At 47.8% G+C, this 27,172-nt stretch overlaps 1 non-coding gene across 4 annotated transcripts in view; it reads right to left on the bottom strand.

Moving 5' to 3' along the window:
• Positions 1-27,172, bottom strand: part of LOC112674447 (uncharacterized) — a 51,249-nt gene that overhangs the window by 7,731 nt on the left and 16,346 nt on the right. For 2 of the 4 annotated variants that reach the window (XR_007408497.1, XR_004812264.2), the window contains exons 2-3: positions 16,569-22,405; positions 15,776-16,189 (exon numbers count right to left, since the gene is read on the bottom strand). This is a non-coding gene — a transcript (uncharacterized LOC112674447). The remainder of the gene's footprint in view (positions 1-15,775; positions 16,190-16,568; positions 22,406-27,172) is intronic. The other 2 variants (XR_004812265.2, XR_007408498.1) reach the window with 2 other exon arrangements.

Below are 27,172 nucleotides of genomic sequence, written 5' to 3'. Positions count from 1 at the left end.
CAACAGGGAAACAAGGGCTTTGAATGACACATTGGACCAGAAGGACTTCACAGATATATTCAGAGCATTCCAACTTAAAGCAACAAAATACACATTCTTCTCGAGTGCACATGAAACTTTCTCCAGCACAGATCACCTACGAGGTCATATATCAAGTCTCCACCTGTATAAAAAGATTGAGATCATACCATGCATATTTTCAGAGCACAATGCTATGAAACTTGAAGTCAACCACAAGAAAATATTTGAAAAGAGTATAAATACATGGAAATTAAAGAGCATCCTATCAAGAATGAATGGGTCAACCAGAAAATTACAGAAGAATTTAAAAAATTCATGGAAGCAAATGAAAATGGAAACATGACAGTTCAAAAATTTTGGGAAGCAGCAAAGGCGGTCCGAAGAGGGAAGTATATAGCAATACAAGCCTTTCTCAAGAAATAAGAAAAGTAAAAAAAAAAAAAAAAAAAAAGAAAGAAACAAGAAAAGTCTCAAAAACACAATTTAATTTTACATCTAAAGAAGCTGGAAAAGAACATCAAATAAAATAAATCAAGCAGGAGACAAGAAATAATAAAGATTAGAGCGGAAATCACTGATACAGAAATTTAAAAAAACACAATATATCAACAAAAGTTGGAGCTGGTTCACTGAAAGAATTCACAAAATTCATAAACCTGTAGCCAGACTTATCAAAAAGAAAAAGAATGGAAAAGCATTCAATGCTTATAGATTGGAAGAATGAATATTGTGTAAATGTCTATGCTACCCAAAGTAATTTACACATTCAGTGCAATCCCTATCAAAATACCATTGACATTTTATACAGAGCTGGAACAAACAATTCTAATATTTGTATGTTTCCAGGAAAGACCTCAAATACCCAGAGGAATGCTGAAAAAGAAAACCAAAGATGGGGGCATCACAATGCCTGACTTCAAACTATATTACAAAGCTGTGGTGACCAGGACAGTATGGCACTGGCACAAAAACAGACACATAGATCAATGGAACAGAATAGAGAACTCAGAAATGGGCCCTCAATGCTATGGTCAACTCATTTTTGACAAAGCGGGGAAGAATATCCACTGGAAAAAGTACAGTCTCTTCAACAAATGTGCTGGGAAACTTGGACAGCCACATGCAGAAGAACAGAACTGGATCATTTGCTTACACCATACACAAAAATAGACTCAAAATGGATGAAAGACCTAAATGTGAGACAGGAATTCATCAAAATCCTAGAGGAAAACACAGGCAGCAACCTCTGTGACCTTGGCCACAACAACTTCTTGCTAGACACGTCTCTAAAGGCAAGGGAAACAAAAGCAAAAATGAACTATTGGGACTTCATCAAGATAAAAAGCTTCTGCACAGCAAAGGAAACAGTCAACAAAACTATAAGACAACCTACAGAATGGGAGAAGATATTTGCAAATGATATCTCAGATAAAGGGCTCGTATCCAAGATCTATAAAGAACTTATCAAACTCAATACCCAAGAAACAAACAATCCCGTCAAGAAGAGGGCAGAAGACATGAACAGAAATTTCTCAAAAAAAGACATACACATGGCCAACAAGCACATGAGAAAATGTTCCACATGACTTGCCATCAGGGAAATACAAATCAAAACCACAATGAGAGGGATGCCTGGGTGGCTCAGCTATTAAAGCGTCTGCCTTTTTCCCAGGGTGTGATCCTTGAGTCCTGAGATTGAGTCCCACATCGAGCTCCTGGCATGGAGTCTGCTTCTCCCTCTGCCTGTGCCTCTGCCTCTCTCTCTCTCTCTCTCTCTGTCTTTCATGAATAAATAAATAAAATCTTTAAAAAAAACACACACACACAATGAGATACCACCTCACACCAGTGAGAATGGTGAAAATTAACAAGACAGGAAATAACAAATGTTGAAGAGGATGTGGAGAAGGGGGAACCTTCTTGCACTGTTGGTGGGAATGTGAACTGTACAGTCACTCTGGAAAACTATGTGGAGGGTCCTCAAAGAGTTAAAAATAGAGCTACCCCATGACCCAGCCAATTGCATTACTGGGTATTTACCCCAAAGATACAGATGCAGTAAAATGCTGGGACACCTGCACCCCAATGTTCACAGCAGCGATGTCCACAATAACCAAACAGTGGAAGGAGCCTCAGTGTCCACTGACAGATGAATGGATAAAAAAGATGTGGGGTGTGTGTGTGTGTGTGTGTGTGATGTGGTATGTACACGCACACACTCACACACACACATATACATACAATGTAATATTACCCATTAAAAAGAATGAGATCTTGCCATTTGCAACAATGTGAATGCAACTGGAGAGTATTATGCTGAGTGAAGTAAGTGAGTCAGAGAAAGACACATAGCATATGATCTCACTCATATGTAGAATTTAAGAAACAAAATGGATGAGGGACGCCTGGGTGGCTCAGCGGTTAAGTGTCTGCCTTTGGTTCAGGGCATGATCCTGAAGTTCCAGGAACAAGTCCCACATTGGGCTCCCGGCAGGGAGCCTGCTTCTCCCTCTGCCTATGTCTCTGCGTCTCTCTCTGTGTCTCTCATGAATAAATAAAATCTTTAAAAAAGAAAGAAAGAAAGAAAGAAAGAAAGAAAGAAAGAAGGAAGGAAGGAAGGAAGGAAGGAAGGAAGGAAGGAAGGAAGGAAGGAAGGAAGGAAGAAAGAAAGAAAGAAAGAAAGAAAGAAAGAAAGAAAGAAAGAAAGAAAGAGAAAGAAAGAAAGAAAACAGATGAACATAGGGGAAGGAAGGGGAAAATAAAACAAGGCAAAATCAGAGAGGGAGACAAACCATAAGAGACTTAATCATAGAAAACAAATTGAGGGTTGCTGGAGGGGAGGAGGGTGAGGGGATAGGGTCACTGGGGGTGGGCATTAAGGAGGGCACGTGATGGGATGAGCACCAGGTTATAATAATGATTCACTCACCTCTACCTCTGAAACTAATGCAATATATGTTAACTAAATTCAGTTTAAATATAAAACATTTTTTAAAACGAACCTTATAAAATATATATCTACTCTCAATACAAGGTTTAAATAACATCTGATTCAGAAATACAAAGAAAAGTGCTCGGTGATATATCCTGCTATTGGTTGAGAAGGTAAGTGAGCCCTCAAAAGTCATAATTCTTAATGTAACCAACAAGTTTAATGCAGTGCAATTATACTGAAGGAATGCTCTATAAACTCAGAAGCACTGAATAAGAAGATGCCTCTGAAAAGGTAATCAGCAGGAACATTTTACAGTTTATAAAAAATTATTATATGGCAAAGGTACTGCTAGATTTTTAACGAAAAGGAATAATCATCAAAACTACATAATATCTGTAAGAACAGAAAAAATATTCAAAGGGCTAGAGTAAAAAAGTATATTGTGCTACTATAAAAAGTTAATTTATGTCAAAGCAGAAATAGCACATAGGTGTGGAACAGACTTACTATTACAGAAATGATTTGGGGACAACTGAACCAGAAAAAAGAATTAACATGAAATCACCCCTCATACAACCCAGCACAATAGATTCCAGAGAAGCCAGGAATTAATTAATATTTAAAAATGAAACAGAACAGTATAATCATTTAGATGGATTACTGAGTAGGACACGGTGATTCTATTTTTTGAAAGAATAAAACTGATTTAAGTGCAAATTTCTAAATGTCTCGATCCACAAATACTCTAAAACAGAAAAGAAATAACAGAGCTTTAAAAAATGGAGGTTAACCATAACTAAAATAGTTTATCATCTAACAGAGAAAGAACTTTGGTGCCATCACACTTCATTTACGCCCGGTGTGAGGGGAGCTGTGCAGGCTGAGTGGATCTGGGGGTGCAAGTGTCTCCCACAGGGTCAACAATCCATCACCACAGAGCCTGGTCAGGAAGCCGCGCTGAGGACCCCCCTGCGCCACCCTGCAGTGACTGTGCCTAGCCCCCAGGTGCTGAGGAGGCCAGCCATGTGGCCCCCTGCTGGACACCCTGGTCACACAGGTCCTTTAAAAAGCAATTTGCCATTTACAGTATTTTATTTTTTAATATTTTACTTATTTATTCATGAGAGACACAGAGAGGCTGAGACACAGGCAGAGGGAGGAGCAGGCTCCACGCAGGGAGCCTGATGCGGGACTTGATCCCAGGACCCCAGGATCATGCCCTGAGCCCAAGGCAGTTGTTCAACTGCTGAGCCACCCAGGCGCCCCCCATTTAGTATAATTTAGAAAACTTAATTCAAAGAAATAGAGAGAGGCGAGAAGTCAAAGTGAACCTTCACTTTCACAACTGTGCTATAATGTGTGCAGACACACATAGGCCCCCATGGGGTCCCTCCCCCGCCTGCCTCTCCTGCTGTCCCTCTCTCCAGACAAGTTCTACCCCTGGATGAAGTGCTGTCACCAGGGTGTCCCCAAGCAGCCTTGTGTACACAGCGGATCCCTAGCTGCACAGCTCATGCTGGGGGCCAGGCTGCCCACCAAGCCTCCTGTGTTCCTCCACACATTCACAGCCCACGCTGTCCACATCTGCCCAAACACTGCCCACACGTGGCCACATGCTGCCCATGATACCCATGCGACCCACACACTGTCCATGCTGCTCATGTCCGAATACTAACTGGACTGGGGTTGGACGGTGAGTAGGTTCTTAAAAATCATGCTAAACTCAACTGGCAAAATAGACATAATGAATACCCACCAAAAAAATCTAAAAAATAAGACCTACCTGACATTAACACACTTTGCAAACATGCGGCATTTAAAATAGCTGGGCCCACAGGGAGGAACAGACAGAAGAATAGAACAAGGAGTGAAGAAAACACGCAAGTGTGTGTGCACACAGCATGCTGTGAAGCTGGGATTCAAATCAGTGCTGGAACTCTGCGTTATTCAATAAAGGGTGATGAGAAAAACCAGTCGTAACTTGGAAGTTATCTCACACTGTCACCAAAAATGTCACCTTGGATATTCTAAGTCCTCTAATGCATATGTGGAAGGATATTCACTGAAGCTTTCTACATGATCTCAAAACACAAAAGTGACCTTGAAATAACTCAATGTCTGCCAATTTAGGATGCTACTCATATACTTGCGGGATTCAGCCTGTGTCTGTTCAAAATGGTAGTCCTCTTCTTCAAGAATATATTTATTTATATTTGCATTATTATGTACAATTATCTGCAGCATAAAATAAAATTATATTTCACATATTTCTATATGAAATCAACGAGTTATTCTGACATCAAAAGGTGAATAGAAAGGGAAAAAATGTTCAGATCCAACAAAAATCAGCAATGAAGGAGATACATTTTTAGAGAGAAAGACACTCCTGGATTTCTTGAAAACCAATTGATAAAAAGGATAAACCTATAAGCACATTGCAGTTTTTAGAATTTCTTGTTGATTTAGCATGATACTGGCATCTACAAAGAATCTAGAGCTCATAATACACTTTCACAACAAGGAATGAAAAATAAACACATCAGACTTTTAGCATTTTAATTTAAAGTTAGTGACTGCCCAGGAAAACTCAAAATGCCCTGAAATCATAGAGCTCGCATAAGGACCTTTTGACAAAAGTTTTCCCAAAGTTAACAATACTGAAATCGACATTACCAATAATCACTGCAAAACTAACTTTTCTAAACTTTCAATTTAAAAACCCTATGTTGGGCAGCCCAGGCGGTTTAGCGCCGCCTTCAGCCCAGGGTATGATCCTGGAGATCCAGGATGGAGTCCCATGTCCGGGTCCCTGCATGGAGCCTGCTTCTCCCTCCGCCTGTGTCTCTGCCTCTCTCTCTCTCTCTCTCTCTCTCTCTCTCAATCTGTCTCTCATGAATAAATAAATAAAATTTAAAAAATAATAAAAACCCGATGCTAACCATGCTAGAGGAAATATCAGATTATTCATTCTCACCAGAGAAAATGTGTATAAAAATGTTGCCAGGGATCCCTGGGTGGCGCAGCGGTTTGGCGCCTGCCTTTGGCCCAGGGCGCGATCCTGGAGACCCGGGATCGAATCCCACGTCGGGCTCCCGGTGCATGGAGCCTGCTTCTCCCTCTGCCTGTGTCTCTGCCTCTCTCTCTCTCTCTATCATAAATAAGTAAAAATTTTAAAAAAAAATGTTGCCATATAAAGATGGAATCAAAAGATATGCTAAAAATATACGGGAAATACAGAGGCAGTCAGAGGGTTGAAAATGTTTTTGTAGATGTTTTCATGTTTGCAGTCAGCTTTTTAATATTTGTAATTTGTCATTGCAAGTAAATATTCACGTTGGCTCCTAGTTTTACATTTTCTAACTCGGGAGATCCTTTTAATGTTTTTGCTTTTTTATTTTGTGGAGCTTGAAGTCACCCCTGAGCTCAAGGGTCCCAGGCTCTGTTCCCCCCATTCCCTCCCCTGCCCCGAACCAGCCAGGGGCCCTGGGTCCTTCTGGCAGCAGCACCAAGCTGCAGCCAGGGCCTCCTCCGACTGTGTGCCCCCGGACGGGTGGGGTCCGCGCCCCGGTCAGGTAGGGTCAGTGCCCCCGGGACACTTGGGGTCCATGTCCCCTGAAACAGTCAGGATCCGCGCCCAGGGACACTTGGGGTCTGTGCCCCCAGACAGTTGGGGTCCACACCTAAGGACATTTGGGGTCGGTGCCCCCACGACACTTGGGGTCCGTGACCCGGGTGCAGCGGCAGGTGGGGAGTGGTATGCACGCCTGGTCAGGGCGCTCTGCGGCCTCGCGCCCCGGAGCCCACGCTCCGGGCTGTTCTCCATCCTGCCCGCGCAGCTGCCGGCTTCCAGGAGGGCTCCACAACCGCTGAACGCCGGGCAGTATAACCAAGATTGCTTCCAAACCGGCTGTTTTCTAAAGCACCCTCGGTCCCCCAAGCGCGGAGGGTGCGCGCTCCGATCCTTCCCGAGCGCGTCCCCCACGCCCCCTGCTGCCCGCGCCCCAACCGCCCCAACGTTCCCAACGGCCACCGACCACCCAACGACAGCTAGTCACCCAGCCGGGGCCCCTCGGCCACCCTCCACTCCGCCACTGAGGGGACCACCCCCCCAAGTGTCCACGCCCACAGCGCATTTGGGTCCTGCGAACCTGGACCTGCAGGGCAGCCACCTCCATCCTGCGGATGGAGTGACACACCCCAGGGCCCTGAATGGGTCACTGAAGCGGGTTCCATAAGTGACCCTGGAAGATCCCACAAGACAGGCAGTCTCGGAAACCTGCCTCGGCCCTTCCCCGTGGACCCTCAGCCCTTGAAGTCACCCGTACGGATGCACCTAGCCACGACTCTGGACTGGACAGCCGGACCCATGGGTGAAGCAGCTCTGTCTGCAGGTGAAGCCTGCGGAAACCTTTGCTCACTTACAGGTTTTTAATGCATCATTAGCACCACTAAGTGTTTTCTGTTTGGCTCCTTTTGCGGCTTCTAGAGCTGGCCCAGTTCCAATTTCCTGTCACATCCTGGTCTGCAAACTGAGACCTATCATGGGCCCTACTGCTGGTGTTGCCCTGAGGCCAGAGTCTGGGAAGCAGACTGGCCTTCAGCTCAGTTGCCCCCCTGTGCACCCAAAGGCCTCTTGTCTCAAGCCTGGTGAGGAGGACCACTCTGCTTCTGCTCTTCTGGATGCAAGACTGTACTCCGGCCCTGCCTGGGGTCAGGGGGCTGCATGCTGCCCCGGGAAACTCCATGTGACCATGCATCTCAGAGGAAACAAGGTTTTCTGAGAGCAAAGCCCTGAAAAGCCAGAAACCTGGATCAGAAGGGTTTCCACCTCTGTGGGGGCACTGAGGAATTCATGCCTCCTGCAGGTGAAGACAACTAAAAAATCTGGATAAAATACTCTTAAAGTATCGAGAAAATTCAAATTTTGGGAAAGGAAAGGTTGCTGAGGAGGGGAGCCTGGCATGTGGGGTTGCTTCTGTCTGGGGATGTGTGCTGATTCTGCAGGCTGCTGAGGTCCCGTGCTGTATTTTTAGAAGCTAGAAATGAAGTCCCAGGCCCCAAACTTCATCCCGAGCTCGTTTAAGGAACTCTTAGACTGCTACTGTCAAAAACAAAAATCTTTGCAGGAAGAAACTAACATCATTGCAGGCCTTGAATTATCCTACAGATACGTTACCAAACACCGAGTTCGCAAGCAAAGATCGCCAGGCTCCCCACGGAGAAGAGACCAGCAATAAGAGAAGCAGATGCTTCAGACACTGGAGTTTCTGGTCACAGACAGGAGAGGGTGGGGGGCAGCAACGTAGATGCCACATTGAAGGAAGAAAAGCTGAGCTGGGAAGACCTGGCAGAAAAGTAGGAATTATAACAAGTGGCTCCACAGATCTGGGGTTGGGAGGTGAGGAGGCTGAGATGGTGTCAGGCACCAAGTCCATGAGCCCTGGAAGTGGAAATGTCATAGCCATTTGGAGCGAGTAGCTCTCTATTTTCCAGGTCAGCTTCTTTCCCAACAAAATGATATAACCAATAAAATAAAAATAAAATAAAATAAAATATATCCTGTAACTTTATGATGTAATTTATTTTTAAAGGGTGATACACTTATTCACTTGGTTCAATAATACATAAAGATGTCCATCAAGAAAATTTGCAACCAATCCACCTCTATTCACCCGTCTGCCACGGCCCCACCCCTGCCCCACAGGGAAGCAGTTTTATTTCCTGTGTGTCCTTTCAGCATCCCTTTTAGAAGCAGAAGTAAATCAAGTATAGATTTGTGTTTCTCCCTCTTAAGTAGATTTTGCTCCATAGACACTAACACTGCAGCCTGAAGATTTCCATCCCCTCTACCAAATGGCTTCATTTAACACAGCAACACAAACTGTTCTGCTCCAGGGACCTGGGTGTGAGACAAGGAGACAAAGAAATGGGTGATGGTGTGAGGACCTTTACTCTCTCAGTCCTAAAGGTAATGGTGGTGCTTGCACTGCCACTGCATGCGTGACATCCTCCTGTGTCCCCATCTGTACCGTGGACTCAGGGTGGCATCCCTCCAGGCTTAGGTTTTGGGCATGGTTTGCACTTTACGATGCTGGATGTGAACTGGGTTTCTGGAAGCAGGTGCAGCAGCTGTCTGGTGCCTCCCCAGCCAGAGCTCAGGGCTGTCTCGGGAAACAGGGTGGGGTGCCCACCTTGCCCACTGCAGATCTGTGACAGGGACCATGAACATAAGTCAGAATCAGCAGGAAGATGCCCTTTGGTCCCTGTGGAGCTAAAGAACAGGTAAGGGACCATGGGGGGGGGCAAGGAGGGAGGCAGACAAACAGCAATGCATTCTTGTCTGGAACAGAAGCTGTCCAGCTTCCTCCTGGAATTATCCAATACCTGAAACCAATAAAATGTAAGATTTGACACCAGGTTTAAAAAATGACTAAGGACAATCGGAGAAGGACAAACATTGTATGTTCTCATTCATTTGGGGAATATAAATAATTGTGAAAGGGAATATAAGGGAAGGGAGAAGAAATGGGTGGGAAATATCAGAAAGGGAGACAAAACATAAAGACTCCTAACTCTGGGAAACGAACTAGGGGTGGTAGAAGGGGAGGAGGTGGAGGGTGAGGGTGAATGGGTGAAGGGCACTGAGGGGGGCACTTGACGGGATGAGCACTGGGTGTTATTCTGTATGTTGGCAAATTGAACACCAATAAAAAATAAATTTATTATTAAAAAAATAAAAAATAAAAATAAAAAATGACTAAGAAAATTTTACCTCAACATAGAAGATTGAAATGTCCTATAGGGTCACCTGGGTGGTTCAGCGTTGAGCATCTGCCTTTGGCTCAGGGCGTGATCCCAGGGTTCCGAGATCGAGTCCCACATCGGGCTCCCTTTAAGGAGCCTGCTTTTTCCTCTGCCTGTGTCTCTGCCTCTCTCTGTATCTCTCATGAATAAAAATCTTTAAAAAAAAAAAAAAAGTTCTATAAACTAGAACAGAGTTTCTTTCCTGGGGAGAACCTCCAAGCCTTTGGACATTCACCTTTTCACTTGAGTCCAGGACCAGGGCCCCCTGATCAAAGCCAAAGTTTTTTTCAGAATCTCTAAACCCAACATGGGGCTCAAACTCACAACCCCGAGGTCAAGAGGTGCACATTTCCCCGGCTGAGCCCACTAGGTGCCCCCTAAGGTCCAAAGGTGCATTCATTATATCTAAGCACCCGGGCATAGCCAACACAGGATTGGCCAGCAGGCTTGTCTTCCTGAGCCCCTTCACGTCACCTGCTTCCCCAAATAAGTGGAAAGATTCAGGGAAGATGGAAGCGATTATTCCAGCAGATGGTGGAGAAGAATCACTATAGTGTCACCAGATAAAATAGAGAGAGGATGCTTAGTTCAACTTGAATGGCAGATACTTTCTCAGTATAAGTGTGTCTTGGGATGCCTGGGTGGCTCAGCGGTGGAGCGCCTGCCTTTGGCCCAAGGAGTGATCCTGTGGCCTGGGATCAAGTCCCACATCGGGCTCCCTATGTGGAGCCTGCTTCTCTCTCTGCTTGCGTCTCTGTCTCCCTGTGTCTGTCATGTATAAATAGATTTTTAAAAATCTTTTTAAAAATAAGTATGTCTTAACTTATTGTATCATTTATCATCTGAAGTTCAGGTTTAACTGGTGTCTCACACTTTCTTTTTGCCAAATCTGGCAACCCTCCTTGGCCAGTGTGGGTCACAAAGGAACTGTGTGACTGGGAAAGACAGTGTGTGCAGAGAGGAACTAACAATGAGGTTGGGTGGAGGCCGGAGGCCCCTAGAGGCCCGTAAACACCAGCAGCAGTTCAGACACTCTCCCACAGAAATCGGGAGTCGACTGAAGATGTGGTTTCTATGTAGCATTTATTGTGGGTTTTTTCTAATTGTAAAAATGAGTGTGTTAACTGCAATATATCCAGAAAGCACAGAAGAGAAGAATTAGCCAGAATCCCATCCGAGCAGCAAGAATTGCGTTGACGTTGAGTGGTGATCTGCCTGCAGGGCGTGGGGGGGCCGGTGTGGAGCCCTCCCAAAAGCTGGACCCTACCTCCTCCCATCCCCCACTTCCTGCCTTACTTGTGCTGCATCACAGGACCCTGTAACGGGCACTCTGGCGGCTGCCTGTCCAGCTGTCCTCAGGAGCAATCAGCAGTGCCCAGACCTGGGTCTGGCACCCAGAGGTGCTGAAGAGCCATTCTCAGGAGCGCAGGATCCTCCTTCCTTCTCCCTGAACCATATGTGCTTTCATTTCCCTCTGGCAAACAGTCAGACATGGAATCCCTGGGTCACAGGTCCTGAGAGTGTTGGTGCAGATGGTTGGCGCACTCTGCCCACCTGCTCCCCGCACCCAGAGCACCAGAAGGGCCTGAAGTGGACACTTGGCCACAGTCACGAGCGTGACTGTGTCATGACTGTGTCAGGAGAGAAGGGAACAGGGCGCAAGGGAAAAGGGACCCCCACCCCTATGAGGAGCTAGGAACTCAGAACCTCTGGAGCCACAGGGGACTCGGTCCACAGGTCACTTTGTTGGAGCTACCGTGACCACATGCCCCAGATTGCATGCTTTAACACGCTTACTGCTCACGATTCTGGAGCTTAGAAGTCCCAGGTCAGTGTGCTCTGGGGCCTCTCCCCTTGGCTGGCCACCGTCCACACTCAGCCTTTGCTGCAGGAATACTTCTGATACCTGTGTCTTGATCTTCACTCTTGGGGACACCAGTCAGATTGGTGCCACCCTCACTCTGCTACCGAATCTCCAAATGCCCTACATTCCCAAGTAATGGGGTTAGGGCTTCACCGCGTGAACTCTAGCCCCTGACAGGCTGAAGAGAAGCCTGCAGACCACAAGAGGGGCAGACACGTCCCCCAGCCTCTGTTCAGAAGGCAGCTCCCCAGCGCTGCTGCACCCCTGGCCCTCTGGCCACCGCATCCCCTGCCTCCCAAAGGCACTCCAGTCTGTGGCTCTCAGTGTGGCTCTACCAAGGGCTCCGTGCTAGGCTCCAGCCTGAGAAAAGACAAACTCTCTGGCGTCCTCTGACAGGTCTGTGTCCATCCTCAGCGGCAAGCCTGTGTGTGGCCATTGCACAAGTAGCATCATTACTGAGGATGGGCAGACTGTTGGACTTCCCTGGAAAAACACCCAACAGCTTCAGAAACGTGGCTCGTGCCACCATCCAGACTGGCAAGTCCAGATTCTGGGGGGCCAGTAGGTACAAGACCCATGGACAAGCCGATGTTGCAGCTGCAGGGAGCCAGATGTGGGACTTGATCCCAGGACTCCAGGATCATGACCTGAGCTGAAAGCAGATGCTCAGCTACTGATCCACCCAGGTGCCCCTAAACTTATTTTTTTTTAAAGATTGATTAATTGATGATAGACATAGAGAAAGAGAGAGAGAGGCAGAGACACAGGAGTAGGGAGAAGCAGGCTCCATGCCAAGAGCCCGACGCGGGACTCGATCCCAGGACCCCAGGATCAAGCCCTGGCCAAAGGCACGCACTGAGCCACCCAGGTATCCCTCTAAACTTATTTTAAAATTAAGTTTTTGTTTTTAAAAATTTTATTTATTTATTCGTGAGAGACACACAGAGAGAGAGGGGCAGACACATAGGCAGAGGGAGAAGCAGGCTCCATGCAGGGAGCCTGACGTGGGACTCAATTCCGGTTCTCCAGGACCAGGCCCTGGGCTGAAGGCGGCGCTAAACCGCTGAGCCACCCGGGCTGCCCTAAGTTTTTAATTCATTAGTTAACTATATTTGTTTCAGGTGTACAGTATGGTAATTCATCGCGCCCATCCAGCACTCGGTGCTCATCAGGACAGGTGCCCTCCTTCATCCCCATCACCTGTGTCTCTCATCCCCCACCTCCCCTCTGATAACCCTAGGGTGTTCTCTAGAGTTAGGAGTCTGTTTCTGGGTTTACCCCTCTTTTTCCCCCTTTGCTCTTTTGTACTGTTTCTGAAATTTCACATATGAATTAAATCATAAAGGGTTACTATCCAAAAGATATAAAGATATAAAGAACTTATACAACTCAACACCCCAAAACCAATTAAAAATGGCCAGAAGAAGAAAAAAAAAAATGGCCAGAAGACTTGAATAGATTTTTCTTGGAAGAAATAGATTGTTTAACTCGTTGGACTGGCCTGTGTGAGGGCCTGGTTATCTCCATGTGTCAATTTAGCCATGCTTCGGTACCAGGTATCTGGTCAATGCTAATCTAGGTGCGGCCGTGAGCACATGTTTTGGTGAATTAGCATTTAAATCAGTGGACTTTGGGTCCAGCAGAGGAGCCTCCCTGTGTGTCTGCTTCCAGACCGCCTGCAGAGTCTCGCACCTACTGGCCTGCCCCCCAGATTCTGGACTTGCCAGTCTGGACGGTGGCATGAGCCACGTTTCTGCTTCTCCCTCTCCCCCTGCCATTGTGTGCTGGTGCTCACACTCTCGCTCACCTTCTTTTTCTGTCTCATAAATAAAATCTTTTCAAGATTTTTAAAAATAAAAAAAGCTTTAAACATTTTTTTTAAATAACTAATCTCTTTAGGTAAGTAAGTCAAGTGAGGACCAGATGTTTTGGGCCTCCTCCCCACCCTGCTAGCACCTGGGTTGGAGCTGGGGCGATGAGGCTGCCTGTGGGCTCTCCCATAGAGGAAACCCGGTGGGCCTGCCTTGGGACCATCCACCCCATCTGCATGGGTACAGCAGCTGCTAGACTTATGCTCATGCTGTTTGTCTAATTTACCTATTAAGCACATCTCACACCCAGCATGGAGCCTGACATGGGGCCTGAACTCAGAACCTGAGACCAAGAGTCAGACGCTTACCTGGCTGAGCCACCCAGGTGCCTCTGCTAATGCATCTCTCCAGGGAAAAAAGGGAACATCACAGGTGTTGGGTTTTTTAATCCCATTACAGATCCCATTTTTGAGCAATTTGGTCCTTGTTACATTGCATGTAGTAACTGACCTTATGACATTTATTTTTAGGATTGTTTTTCCTTGCTCCTTGTTTGCATGTATCTAATTTTTATCAAGGACTTTAAACCCTATCCTCCCTCTAAGTGGGGTCATATGTTAACCTCACCCAGTCTACCAGCTCCCACAAACATTTTAACCATCAAGGTATTTTAAACAGAGCTGTTTTTTTTTTTAATATTTTATTTATTTATTCATGATAGTCACACAGAGAGAGACAGAGAGGCAGAGACACAGGCAGAGGGAGAAGCAGGCTCCATGCACCGGGAGCCCGATATGGGATTCGATCCTGGGTCTCCAGGATCACGCCCCGGGCCAAAGGCAGGCGCCAAACCGCTGCGCCACCCGGGGATCCCAACAGAGCTGTTTTTATTTCTTTCAGTTTCTGATGCCTATTTTTAACTAAGCAAAATTTGTCTCCTAGGGAAACCAGGTACAGGCTCTCCCTTCACAGTGCTGCTCCTCCACATTCTTCACTTGTCCTGAAGTCTGAAAACCTTTTAGAAATCCTTTTACAAAAAAAAAAAAAAAAAAAAAAAAGAAATCCTTTTACATTTATAACATGCTTTCTCATCACCAGTTGATTGCATTATACATTATTTGCCTTCAGTTTCTGATGCAAGGTGATGACCACTCACATTCTTACCAGCAATGTATAATAAAGGGTCTCATTTTTCCACATCCTTATTGCCTTTGGAAATTAAAAAAAAAATGCCAATCTGGTGACTACAGAGTTTTATCTCATACTGTTTGTATCTCATTATCTATATTTTCCTGAGTACCAGGCAGTTTGAACTTTTTTATTTTAGAATTTAAGAATTAGTTTGAATATTTATTTTTATTCTTTATTCATTTTTTATGTTTTTCCTTTTTAACTAAATTGTTTTATTTTGAAAACATTAGTATGGAAAAGAATAGAAAATCATATAATAAGCAGCCTGGTAACCATAGCCTCAAATCCACAAATGTAAACATTTTGCCATATTAGCTCAAGTCTTTGTCAAATAAAATTAAATGTTAGAAACAAATTGGAGGCTATACTGTTCTCCCTGTGTCTCCAGGAGCAAACGCAATCACGCATGCAGTGTGCACAAGGCCACATGCTTGTGCCTCTGCCATGTGTACATAGGACCTCGAACCCTACAGAGTTTCGTGTGTTTTCACATGTGTATAAACGATCTCATGCTCACTACTGTTTGAAACCAGCCACGTGAACAAATGCAGATCTGTGGATTCCTGTCATGGGTTTGTTTCCCCCAGCAGACATAAAGGACCTAAGAGGACTTTCCACTGCTAGACCTGCCTTATGTGAATTGTGGAAGGGGTCTATCAGCTGAAATGAAAGAACATTAAATCAGTAAAACGAGATCATTTGAAAACATGCAGCACACTGGTAAAGGTGGATGTACAGTCAGATCCACAGCATCATAACACGACAGTGTGTTAGCCACCCAATGGTAACAGCTGTTAGAGGACGAACATATTCAAAATACCATAAAGACAATAACTTATCAGCGGATACGTAATATAAAAAGAGGTAAATTGTGACATCAAAACACATAAAAAGGAGAGTAAAGGGTATCTTTTATATGTGATCAAAAATAAGTTATCAGTTTGAAACAGACTGTTACATCTGTAAGACGTTTCACGTAAGCCTCAGGGTGACAACAAAACCAAAACCTCCACAGATCCATACAATGTGAAGGGGAAGGAAGCAAAGCACAGCAAGATGGGCAATCATCGGAGAAGCAGGACAAGGAGAAGCAGGACAGGAAAGAAGCTTCAAACCTCCAGGAAACGAGTTGGGAATGCTGACCCTTACCTGTCACCGAAGACTTTAAGTGGAAACAGATTAATCATCCAGTCGAGAGGCACAGAGGGGCTTATGGAATTGATAAGAAAACCTGAGATGCCGGTGCTCCTGCAGGAGCCTCCAAGCTGCTGGGCTGGCCAGGATGGAGTAAGTTAGCAATAGGAATGCCGTACAATCCAGTCATCCTATTGCCGAGCATCTATGCAAAGAAATGACAAGTTTGAAGGGATGGATGCAGCCCTGAGTTCACCGCAGCAGTGCCTACAGCAGCCATGACATGGAAGCAGCCCAAGCGTCCCTGCAGACAACAAGATAAATACGCACAATGCGGCAGATGCACACGTGAGGGAATGTTTCTCAGCCTCTGGAAGATGAAATCTTGCCATGGCAACAACACGCATGAACCTAAAGGCGTCACATCAACTGAAATAGATCAGAGAAGGAAAAATACTGTACAAGTCCACTTATATGTGGTAAAAACAAAGAAGCAGACAGATATTGGTAAATACAGAGAACACACTGGTGGTTGTCGGGAGGAGGGAGGTCTGGGCATTGACAAAGTACGATGGGATGGAGACACAGAAATTTCCAGTATGCATGTCACAGGGATGAGGACAGCCTGGGTGATGAGTGAATAATATACAGCAACCTAGTATGGTGACAGCAGGCACTACACTCACTGTGAGCACCGCACAATGTAGAGAAGTGTTGGAAAAAGAAAACAAGATGCACGTGTATGTATGTGCAGATAGATATGAATATTATTGAGCCATTTGAATAAAGGAGGTCCCATCACTCGCACCAGCATCTTGAGGGGGTGATGCTGTGTGAAGTTTCAGACGAAGATGAAGACAAAGACGGTGGCACCACAAGCTCAGTGTTCAGGAACAGAGATGCTGCAGGACAGGGCTGCTGGGGACAGATGGAGAAACACGAGTTGGGAGCTGCAGACTCCCTGGAGTGAGACAAATCAGGTACAAGGACCTGGTGGGGTGTGGCCCCGGCAGTTAACTGTGCCTACTGTATACTCAAAACTTGCTGCTGGGACTAGATGGTAAAAGCTCTCAGCACGACGGAATGGTGATGCCAGGAGGTGAAGGCTGGGCCCCAGTCTTCCTGCAGCAAAACACGTCACACCTTGCTGAGCACCTGGAGCTCACACAACCTCGTGTGTCAGTTATTTGTCAACAAAACTGGGGAAGCTGGTCCGATGTCCTCAGGGGCCAGACAGACGAGAGGAAGGAGTCCTGGGGGCAAGCCACCCTCCTGAAAGGCATGTGCATGACTAGTATTTTTAAAATCACCATGGCAGTCAAGCAAAACCATCTAAAAGTTCAATTCTTAGGGTGCTGGCAAGCTTGTCATGATCTCAGGGCCAGTCCTGAGGCCACTCAGGTCTCAGTGGGATTGAGCTGTGCATGGAGCCTGTTTGGGATTCTCTCTCCCCATCCCCTCCCCTGCTGCTCACACACCCTCTGTCTCTTTCTCTCATTCCCTGAAAATATAAAAGCAAATAAAAATAAACGTGAAATTCTGCCTCCAGGGGCCAGCAGTTTAGGATGAGTATAAACTAAAATATTCTACAAATGTTAAGATGCTTTAGTCTATTATTCTCTCTTTCTCTCTCCCTTTTTGTGACATTTCCAAATGCCTCTGGCTTTCCTTGCTCTGATCAGGGTGACCTGACCTCTCCCCTTGACACAGGAAGGAAGAGGTTAAGATACAAACTTGTGCAGAGCCTCCACCAGAAATCAATCTAGGGAACAGCACCAAGAAGCAGGAAGACGCCTGGAGCAGAGAATGGGCAGGGGCCCTAGAGCAGAGAACCCAAAGAAGACAGACTGTCCCTGAGCTGTGGGGGAAATAAGGGATCCAGCAGGTCTAGCACCTGCAGAACCACCTGCCTGGAGGGACCTCCTGGCTCTGCCTGCTGGACCAGGAATATCACCACGTCAGCCACGGGGTTGTCTGGAGCACTGGAAATCTCCCCAGACCAGTGACCAGATCGTCCTCGATTGCACAAAACCCTTCACATGTAGGAGCCACGTCCCTGAGGTGGTGGTTCTCCTGGGGTCTGGGCTCTGCATTCAGGAATTCAGGAGAGGCATTGCTATAAGCGGGTTCTGGTGCCCCGGGGCCTGTGCGGCTCAGCCAACTAACTGCCTTCTCAACGTACCCTCCGTTGGTACAAGGCCCTGGACTGTGCAGCCCACTGTGTGACTAACATGTATCCACATGGGGCCCCACCTCGCTCCCGACAAGTGCTGACCCAGTGTCGCCACCCAGTTCCTTCCCTATGGTCTGGGTTATCATGTGAAATCCTGTGTACCATTCATGTGTTTTCTCCCTGTGCCTTCTCCGAGGCCTCTGTCCTTTGGTTCCTTCTCCCTTCCCAGAGCCAGGGTCCACAGCAGACCTGTAGACTCTCTGTAGCAGGAAGCAGCCCTTGACCAGCCATGGCCAATCAAGGGTTTACCAGTATTCTGAGTTGACAGCTGGAGGAGGCCATGTGCCCCACTGCGTGGATATTCCGCAGGACCCTGCCCCACCAACTCTGGGCACCCTTTCTCTGTCAGAGGCAGTGCACATAGGGAAGCATCCTCCCGTCCTCTCCAGTGTCCTGGCAACAACTCTGGGAGGAAGACGCTTAGGCCCGCCGGTCACTGGGGAACCATGGAGAACATCCCAGCCCCAGAGCCAGAGGGAGAGGGCTCCGTGGGCCTGATGGGAAGTTCCCTCGTGTATGCTGAATCCAAGCACCACAGAGTCCACCACGGAGATCCGACAGCAGCCATTGCCCCCAGGGACCTGCCCTGACTGGTCAGATCATAGTTCCAAGAGGCCTGGGAGGCAGTACCTCCTCGCTCTCGCCCTGCTCCCATCCCCTCATCCGTGCCCACTAGCAGGCAGTTCCCCAAGGGCACAAAGGTCTGTGTTTGAGATCTGATGTCTGTTGAAATCAAGGCCATAATGGAAAGTGGAAGGAACGTGGAATTTTGAGGTTTGGGCTCAAGGTCAGACTCCTGAGTTTACTGCATGACCTTTGAGGACTCATCTCTGAGGCTCCAGTGCTCACCTTTCACTCGTGGCAAACATCACATACCTCTTAAGGGGTGCTGGGATGATACATGAGGTATTAGTACTAATTTAGGACGACACCACCGTCTTGTAGGACCCTTGGGCTGCAGATGTCTCCCTGACCCTCACACCCTACCTCCAGCGTGGGCTCCATTAATAATCAGAGCATGACCTACGGGCGAGCTTACCACCGTCCTGAGAGATCCAGACACTGCCAGGAAGCCCTCAGACCTGTAGGCAAGGCTTGCCAATGCCTCCACACAGGGGCAGTTTCACTGGACCGAGGTCTTCTTTTCACTTGGATTTGAGAGAAAGAGAGAGCAGGAGAGCAAAGGCGGGCGGGGGGGGGGGGGGGGGGAATACCTCCAACAGACCCTGTGCTGAGCTCAAGGTCAGATGTGAGGGGCTCGATCCCAGGACCCTGAAATCACAACCTGAGCTGAAACCAAGTGTCAGATGCTTAGCTCCTTGAATTGAGGTCTTGCAGCAACAGCACAGGGAAGGTGAAGAGGATCAAGGCCTTCATGGTGGAAGAAACTCAGCTGTGAGCCTCCCTGTGCCATACTCAGCACAAAAACACCTTCTGTGCAATCCTTCATTGCACCGACCACTCTGGGAAAGGCCCTGGAGCGAACAGAGTACAGGAGATGCAGCCTGGGAGGGACACAGAGGCCGATGGTCTTGTGGCTCAAGCTGTGTTCCTGTGTCCCTGCACTGTGCGCGTGGCATGTGGGGTCTTTCCCCCATCCAGCTGTGCTCCTGGAGTGGGTCAGCTGCCTCGGTACCCCCAGCCTGGGGACACGGGCACTGATCGTACAATGAGGAACACCGTCTTCCCAATCCAGCTCTGCTGTCACATCCCCTGCTACCTAGAGACAGAGGCCCTGCTGGACTGTGAGGATACTGTAAACCCACCCAAAGTCCCTGCAGTTTTCTCTATGTCCAAGGAAAGATGCATGTGAAAGTAGGTTACAAACTGAAAAGCCTTTCTGGAAATGTGAGCCCTAGATCTGTAGATGTTAAGTGTTCAGTACCCAGGTCCTTGAAGGCAAAAATGAGAACAGGTGAACGATAAGCTGGTGGAGCACGGAGGAAGTCCTTCCCCAGTCCAGTAGAGGAGCTGGAAGGTGGACAGAGCAGCCGGGAAGGTCCCCCCACCCCCCATCTTCTGAGGGTGCTCCCGTTTCCTCCCAGGAAGTCAGCGTTGGGCAGGAGGATGAGCATCCTTTCCCTCCAGATCCACTCATCCCAATGCATATGTGCACACACTCCATACCCTCACCCACAAATTCCCACACTGACTCTGCAGTCAGATACCCAGGTCGGCTCAGGGGAGCATGAAAGCAGGTGGGTTCATTGCTAAAGAGCAGAGTTGTCTCCTCTGTACCAGCTTCCCGTGTGTTGCAGCTCCTGCAGGACCCCTGTCCCACAGACAGCTCCAGGGCCCCCTTTCCTCTCCTCTCTGTCACATCTTGTATTTCCATGTCCACATCTGCCAGGGCCCTGGCCCCCATCTCCCCAACCCCCGTCTCCCTGGCACAGCGCCCCCTCCCCCATCTCACCCTCCAGCTCAGCCACCTTCCTGGAGGCGAAGGGTTTTTTCACTCCACAGCCCATCCCCTGTTCCCTGGAGCCTGGAGAAAAACTCAGTGAAACAATCAAAACCTGACTCCATCATTACAGAGAACCTGGACCAAAGGTCAGGCAAATACTGTCTCCAGGTCACCACCTACCGCCAGGGGACTCTTCTGGAACCCCACAGCACTAGACTGATTCCTGCATGCCAGTAACAACCCCAGGGCCCTGTGGAGGTCAGGTTCTCTGCTGAGGACTTGCCTATGTTCCTTCTCCATCACGTTCTCTGCCTCCATGACCCCTGCAAGAGCCACAGAGGCACCCCTGAATGGACCAAGTGGCTCAGCGGGGTGGACGCTCAGATGCCTGTGGGGCCCTCAGGCAGGGACCATGTCATCTCCAGCAAGTGGCTTCTCCTTCCCTGGTTCACACTGGAGCTCTGTCCATTCCTAACTTCAGAAAAAGGGAAAATAGATTAAAAATCAATGACATTCCGGGGAAATCCATCTTCCAGCCTCACAGGAAAGCAGAAATCAAGGAGAACAGAAGGGGACATCTTGGGCTTTAGATATTTGGTCCGATATTGTTTTTGAAAAATGGGTCTGGGTTTGCAACCAGGAAGATGGTTCCATATTTGTGAGGACTCCCTTCACTGCAGAAGCTGTTTGTCTAAGCGGAGCCAAGTCAGCTGGATGGTTTTCTCCCTGGGAATATCAGAGGATGCCCCCCTCCATGTACCCTTCCCTGCACCCCTCCCGCGAGCCTATGGAAGAAGACCCTGATCCAGCCAGGAGTCTCCAGGGAAGGATGTTTTCTTCTGTTCTCAATTTTGTTGTTTGCACCAATGCTGTGCCTGGTCTGGCTCTACCATCCCACTCCGTGTCATCTCATCTGATCCAGCAACTGTACAGTCACTTCAGCTGTAAAATAGTCTGGTTCCAGTTCAGAATTTGAACAACGGGGTCCCTAGCCTTTAGCATGGGGTGGATTTGGGAGTGGGAGAGGGACTACCGTGGTGTAGCCTGTGATGCCGATGGGCTCAGCTGTTCTGTCTCCCCTTCCACACTTGAACATGACCCCTTCCTCCCACCTGGTGATGCATAGGGTCCCAAATGGTCTATCTATGCCACTGGTCCAATCTCCCCAGTTCCCAAGTCTGAGGGTTGCTGCTGCCTGGTGGAGGGTTGCAGGTGGGGGGGAGTAAAAGTGGAGGGTAGCTGGTGGGGAGGTAACTGAACCCCATAGGAAAAGTACTCCCCAGCCATGATTCCTGCGTTCAGGCACCAGATGTATGAACCCCTCAGAGGAGGGTTCCTGAGTGCTGCCAAGGCAGGGCTGGTGGCTGCAGGGGACCTGCCTGCGCTTCTCCGTCCACATCTCCCCAGGACTGTCCTGGGCTCTCCTGGAGCAGCAGGGTGCTAGAAGAGTGAGAAGAGTGCAGGGGCCCAGAGGAGGCCCTCCATCGAGGGGCCTCACCTGCTACCTGATATTCCAAAACGCAACAACTACCCTCCAAAGTAGGTGTCATTCTGTGCAGTTTACTGACAAGTAAGCTCCCTGCAACTCTGGGGAGCTGAGGTGAGGGACTTCGGGCATGTGATGAACTTCATGGAAGGGACAGACGTAGGACTTCTTCCATCAAAGCTGGAAACTGCAGAGTGCCTGCCAAAGCTGAGATGAGAATTTAGTGATTCTGCTCCAGAGAGGAGCTGTTGGCGTCTGCAGGGGACAGGTGTCAACCATGCTCCCTGCCTTGCAGCCCCTGGACTGACTCACACCCTAGCCCCAGGAAAGTGCCAAGGGCAGAGAAAAGCCGAGCACAGCAGGTATTCTTACTGATGAGGGCATGGTGACTGTGTAAGGAGCCACTTCTGGTTATCACCACCAAAACTGCTGTCCTCGCCTGAGTTCTTCAGTGTCCATCAGAGGAAAGTCTGAGCCTTGACATCTCTCACATTCGTCCCAAATCCCGCTTTAGATGAGGGCCTGCAGGAGAAGGGGAAGAAAGAGGAGACAGCTCGGCTTCCGTGTTAGCATGCACCTCCCCAGGACCTCCCCTCAGCTCCCCCTCTGCACCCGCAGGACAGCACGTGCGGTGAGCTTTAGGGGTTCTGACCTCTCTGGGGACAAGGAGGGCGTGACCGCAAAGACAAAGACACGGTGCGGGCGCTTCCAGCGGGAGCTGGGAGGCAAGGGGTCGCCGTCCCTCCTCCTCAACCTCCCGCAGCCCCCAGGACGCTGGAGGTGACCTCGGCTCACCCGGACCTCCTCATCCTCCAGTCTGAAGACACGGCTCCGAACCCCCTTCAGGACCGGCTCACAGGCACCTGCAGACGCTGCGCGCGGGGGGCCGGCAAGGTGCGCGGGGCTCGCCCTGCCTCTCGTCCGGCCTCCAGCCCGGGAGGCGGGGCTCCGAGGGCCCGGGGGCGGGAGCTGCTGGTGAGTTCGAGGCCTCCCCGAGGCCTGGGCGGGCAGCCAGAAGTGGGTGCTGGCTGAGCTTGTGGGGTCGGGGGTCTCCCGGGGCGTCCAAGAAGAGCCAGCGTCCGCCGGACTACGAGCGCGGGAGGCGGCCTTCCACGACGCCCCCGCGAGCGACCCCATGCACGGGTCAGGGCCTCCATCCCTTTTGGGGGCTCTTTTTCTGGAGCCCCCAGAGGGTCCTGACCCCAGGGCTGTTTCTTTACCTTCCTATCCGCTTCCTCCCCGGTGCCGCCCCCACTTTGGGGTGTGCTGCAGCTTGCGGGGTTGGAGCTAGGCTTCCAGAAAGATCACACTCCGGTGCTGCCCAGGGCAGGCCTGACATCTCTGACCCCGCCCTAAATGTTCCTTCTTTCAATGTCCTTTTCCCCAGTGTGCCTGTATCCACACGAAAGCCTGAAATAGTGGTGCCTGGGGAGCTCAGGTCATGATCCCGGGGTCCTGGGGATGAGCCCTCCTTAGGGCTCCCTGCTCAGTGGAGTGTCTCCTTCTCCTACCTGGTGCTTTACTTGAGCACACCTCTCGGTGTCACATACATACATACATACATAAAGCAAGCAAGCAAGCAAACCTGAAATGTGTGAAAAGACTCTGCAGGAGGCTGTTGATGGCAGCACAGCTTATAACAGGACTGACCAGACTGGTTATGGTTGAAGACACTGCCCTGGCAAAGCATCCGGCTGCATCCTGCTTGATGGATGGATCAGATGGACTGGAGCCCAGCCTGCCCTGTCTCCTCCCCCGTGGGACCCAGAATGCAGCCACGGTCCATCCGGATCTCATCCTTCCTATCAGACACACACGACCCTGGACACCAGCTCTCCAGGCCACTCAGCTGGGCCCACCCCTCATCTTCTATCCAGTTTGCAAGTGAAGATGATCTATGTATCATTATAGGATGGCCTCCATCTCTTCCACCTGCTTTTCCTCCCCACGAGTAACTTTTTGTTAGCCTTTCGTTTACACTGCCACTTATAAATCTCAGTGTAAGCACACAAGTATGTATGTTTACATCTCCTTTAGGTCTGTTCCCACCTTGTTTTCCTTTTTGTTTTTCACTTAATATATCCTGGAGGTCATCCTACAACAAGATGGAAATTGGTCTTTTCTGTGCATACCCTGTCTTACACATTTGAGTTTGGAAACATGTAAATGTTTTACCTCATTACAAAATTAAATTAAATTAAAACAAGACAAATTGGACCTGTGTATGTAATTAGTAGTTTAAACACCCAGAGATGGGATGCCTGGGTGGCTCAGTGGTTGAGTGCCTGCCTTTGGCCCAGGGCATGATCCTGGAGACCTGGGATCAAGTCCCACATCAGGCTCCCCGCATGGAGCCTGCTTCTCTCTCTGCCTATGTCTCTGCCTCTCTGTGTGTGTGTCTCTCGTGAATAAATAAATAAAATCTTTAAAAAAAAAAAAAACAGAAAAGTTTAAGCGACTTTTTTTATTTTAAATATTTTATTTATTTATTTATTCATGAGAGACACACACCGAGAGAGAGAGAGAGAGAGAGAGAGAGAAAGAAAGAGAGAGAGAGATTGATTGAGGCAGAGACAGAAGCAGGCTCCATGCAGGGAGCCCAAAGTGGGACTCGATCCCGGGTCTCCAGGATCACATCCTGGGCTGCAGGCGGCGCTAAACTGCTGTGCCACCAGGGCTGCCCCTTAGGTGATTTTTAAATGCAGTAGGGGTGCCCGGTGCCTGGGTCAGTTAAGTGTTTGACTTCTGCTCAGGTCAGGACGTCAGGGTTCTGGGTCAGCCCTGCTCACAGGCACCCTGCTTGTCCCTCTTCCTTTGTCCTTCACCATCCCACCCCTGCTCATGCTCTCACTCTCTCTCAAATAAATAAAATCTTTAAACATAAATAAATAAACTGCAGTCACTTAACTGTATATTCTTAGCGGGATATATTCTAGTAACAAAAGGAATTACAAATAAAACTTATTTTTTTTCATTTATCATCTTGGTAAGAGTAGTATTGTTATTCTGAAACTATTACTTATGTACATGCATATACATATATACACAAATATAGTAGGATAAAGAAAATAAGTAATTATGCTGATGTTACTAGGAACCAGGATTTTCAACCTAAAAAGAAATATTAGGTTTTCTCTTATGATTATGACATAAAAGAAAGAAATCAAACATAGTAACCCAAAATTTGAATGAAAAAATCAATATAAACTCATAATGTATTTTCTCTTAAAAAATAATAAAAAATAGGGCAGCTCCAGTGGCGCAGCAGTTTAGCGCCGCCTGCAGCCCAAAATGTGATCCTGGAGACAGGAGATCGAATCCCACATCAGGCTCTTTGCATGGAGCCTGCTTCTCTCTCTGCCTGTGTCTCTGCATCTCTCTCTCTCTCTCTCTCTGTGTCTCTCATGAATAAATAAATAAAATCTTTAAAAAATAATAATAATAAATGTGTTTCTTAGCTCTGTTTATAAGAAGGCCTGATAATACTGGCCTAACTGTATATGCTGAACAAGCATGCTTACACTCAGGTGGGGGCTTCTAAATATTATTTCCCACTATAAGGAAAACAGGGCCTTGGAGAGCTAGATAATTCTAGGTCCAGGAGAAGAAATACAGAAGACGACTTGAAAACATCTTTCAGGGATCCCTGGGTGGCGCAGCGGTTTGGCGCCTGCCTTTGGCCCAGGGCGCGATCCTGGAGACCCGGGATCGATTCCAACGTCGGGCTCCCGGTGCATGGAGCCTGCTTCTCCCTCTGCCTGTGTCTCTGCCTCTCTGTCTCTCTCTCTCTCTCTCTGTGACTATCATAAATCAATAAAAATTTAAAAAAAAATTTTTTTTTAAGAAAACATCTTTCACCACAGGTTATGAGAAGGCCACTGCGGTCAGGTCAAAACCACTCAGGAGACAATGTGGAGGTCAAAGATGGGATACTGTAGAATCAACATGGGTAATGACTCTAAGTAATGGAGACACATCAAATATGTAAAAAAAAAAAAAAAAAATTCTGTCAATTCTTTATAATCACTAAAAAATGAACCCACTGGTCATTTTTGGAGGAGTCAAGGAACCCAGTCAATTGTCAGAAAACTGGTAAATGAAGAGAAAGACTCAGTCTTTCTGCTACCATTCTGGTGCAAGTCTTTGTAGGATGACCAAATTACACATGCTGCTGACACATGCAGAAAGGACGAAACAATGTGTTCTTCTGTATCAGAGAATGAAATATTGAACTGAGGCAATAATTGTCAATGGCTGCTGGAAACAGTGGAAAGCCAATGGGGAGTCTTTGGGTAGGTCAGGCTGGGGACACCAGAACTCAACATCAGTCATAAAGTCACAGATCCAGCATGACATGCCTTCCAGTTTCATACAACAGTAGGTAACAACATGTGTCCTTGCCCAGAATAATGAACTTGAAATGCAACAGGGTCCTGGATCTACCAGAATGATTTTAACACAGCCAGAGACACACAGCAAATCCCAGATGGGAAAAATTCATGGGACGAAGGACCAGTTTTGTGCATCAAATAAACCACTGGGGAAAAAAGGGAGAAAGGGAGCCTGATAGATTAAAAGAGACCTAAAGGACGTATTAGCCAAACATAGAGGCTGGTGACTGGTTCTCAACCTGGTTTGAACAAATTCATCATAATCTCATTTCTAAAAGTATGAATCAGAAATGTGAACATTGGGCAGCCCCGGTGGCACAGCGGTTTAGTGCCACCTGCCCCAGGGCGTGATCCTGGAGACCCTGGATGGAGTCCCACGTCGGGCTCTCTGCATGGAGCCTGCTTCTCCCTCTGCCTGTGTCTCTGCCTCTCTCTCTCTGTGTGTCTCTATGAATAAATAAATAAAATCTTAAAAAAAAAAGAAATGTGAACATTGACAGTACATTTGTATTAAAGAACTGTGCATTTTTAAGATGTGATCCCTGTACTTTGCACAAAGGAGGTTTCTGTGTGCACACTGAAGTTTTTATCAATGAAAAATCATGTCTGGGATTTGCTTAAAAGTAACCCAGGAGGATGAGTAGGAGATTATTAAAGACAAAACTGGTCTTGAGTCGATGACCACTGCTGGAGGGTGCAGCAAGTGTACAGGAGGTCACCATATTATCCTCTCTACTTTGTGTTTGTCATTTTCCATAACAAAATAGTTGACACTTTAAAGAAATTAAAACACCCTCAGAGTGTGCCCTTCCAAGCTGGTTGGTATGGGGAATTACCTGACTCATTCTCACCCAGGTGCTGGAAACACTGTGCCTCCTCAAAGACTGGTCCAGCTTGG

This window comes from Canis lupus, chromosome 35 (genome assembly GCF_003254725.2).
Source record: "Canis lupus dingo isolate Sandy chromosome 35, ASM325472v2, whole genome shotgun sequence".
Classification (NCBI taxonomy): Eukaryota; Metazoa; Chordata; class Mammalia; order Carnivora; family Canidae; genus Canis; species Canis lupus.
Note: the sequence above shows the minus strand (reverse complement) of the source record. Positions and strands in the feature narration are given on the sequence as shown.